Consider the following 2,123-nt stretch of genomic DNA (forward strand, 5'->3'; position numbering starts at 1 on the left):
TAAAACATTTATAGCATCATGAGACGTGTGAACTGGCGTCAACGGGTCGCCAGTTAAACCCAGTGGGTCTGAGATTAAAGCTGCACTGAACATTGTTCTGTATCAGCTGAGGGTGGAAGCAGACAGCTGGTCGATCACATGTCTGTAAGCTGATGATGATGATGATGATGATGTCCACTGCTGTGATTACAGATTGTCCTGCTGCCCCCTAGTGCCAGAACTTCTTCCATCAGTTTAAACTCAGTTCTTCACAACATTTTAGAAATGTTAAGAAATAAAAAGAGAAGCTGGAGTTTCCAAACAGAAGCATGTTGAGAGGCCAGACTGGATCAATGATGTGAAAGTGATAAAAACCATGAGGGAGAAAAGTTACATGAGGTCAGATGAAGGAGTGGTGGGAGGCTGAAGGGTGGGGTCTTAATGAGCGTCATTACAGCTGAAAACAGGAAGCGTGAGTCACCTTCAGACTGCGAACATCACGACCCTGAAGCACAGCGAGCAGCTGGAGACGGGTTGTTCTCTTAAACTGAAACAGACACAGAATTTATTCTGCTGCAGATTCACATCCACACACTTCACATCACACGGGACACTAATTAATGTTTAAAGGAACAGTTCAGCCATCATCTCCTCCTGATGATATAAAGTCAGGCTCAGCCATCATCTCCTCCTGATGATATAAAGTCAGGCTCAGTCATCATCTCCTCCTGATGATATAAAGTCAGGCTCAGTCATCATCTCCTCCTGATAATATAAAGTCAGGCTCAGCCATCGTCTCCTCCTGATGATATAAAGTCAGGCTCAGCCATCATCTCCTCCTGATGATATAAAGTCAGGCTCAGCCATCGTCTCCTCCTGATGATATACAGTCAGGCTCAGCCATCATCTCCTCCTGATGATATAAAGTCAGGCTCAGCCATCGTCTCCTCCTGATGATATAAAGTCAGGCTCAGCCATCGTCTCCTCCTGATGATATAAAGTCAGGCTCAGCCATCATCTCCTCCTGATGATATAAAGTCAGGCTCAGTCATCATCTCCTCCTGATGATATAAAGTCAGGCTCAGTCATCATCTCCTCCTGATGATATAAAGTCAGGTGAAGTCTCGTAGTCCACAGAACATTTCTGGAGCTTCACAGTAAAACAGAGTTGCAGCGTTCTGCTGAACAGCTGAAGCAGCTGGAAATGTTTTAAAACGGAGAAACAACCAAAGAAAAAAAAAAAAAAAAATTCAAAAACTCCATTAAAACTTTGCAGAATCAGCTGTCAGCACTTCCTGTCAGCAGTGAACCTGTGGATGTACAGACGACTGTCACTGGACCAATGTGATACTGAAGAAAACTTAAAAACATGATGTTTCTAAGGCAAGTTCTGCACATGTGAGGAGCGTCTTTTCTGAGGATTTCTGAGCAGATTTTCAGATCAGTTTCTGATCTCGGGGCTTCTGCAGACTTGGATTTATCAAAAAGCGTCGCCATCTTGGCAGTACACGACTCTGCCTAACTCCCAGCTATGAGGTGGAGCGTGGGCGGAGCTGAAGCACACCTGTCTGGAAGCTACCAAGATAGCTAAGGCTAAAAAGCTATCGGTGTTATCACATAATTTCACTTCATGTTACTCAAGTTTAACCCAAACAGACAGAAGACTTTACTGAACATTAGCCGGAAGATAACGAGTAACAACTGACAGCGAGTGTCTGTGTCTCTGACTGAAGTCAGCACTCACCACAGACTCAGTTTCTCTCTGTTCTCCTGCAGCATCTCTTCTTCTCTGTGCGTTCATGAAGTAAAGAACATTTCCCTCCAATCAGCAGTCGGATAAAGACTTACAGAACATTACTGTGGATGTCGTCGCTGCAGACATGTTGAGAAGTGACAGTGAAGATGATTCAAACTCTGTGCTCTCCTCGACTCCAGGTGTTTATTCCTCCAGAGCTCTCCGGCTCCAGCTGCTGTCTGCAGGTTAACACTAACAGAGTCGCTCCTTAATCCAAAACACTGTCTGTCCCTCCCCTCCCGTCTGTCAGTCCAATTAACCGCACAGAAAGACAGATTATGTTTCTGATATTTACATTAACAACCCATTAACACAACGAGAGGTGAGGATCAGCAGACAGCTGACAGCA

This window comes from Pagrus major, chromosome 19, assembly GCF_040436345.1.
Source record: "Pagrus major chromosome 19, Pma_NU_1.0".
Taxonomy (NCBI): Eukaryota; Metazoa; Chordata; class Actinopteri; order Spariformes; family Sparidae; genus Pagrus; species Pagrus major.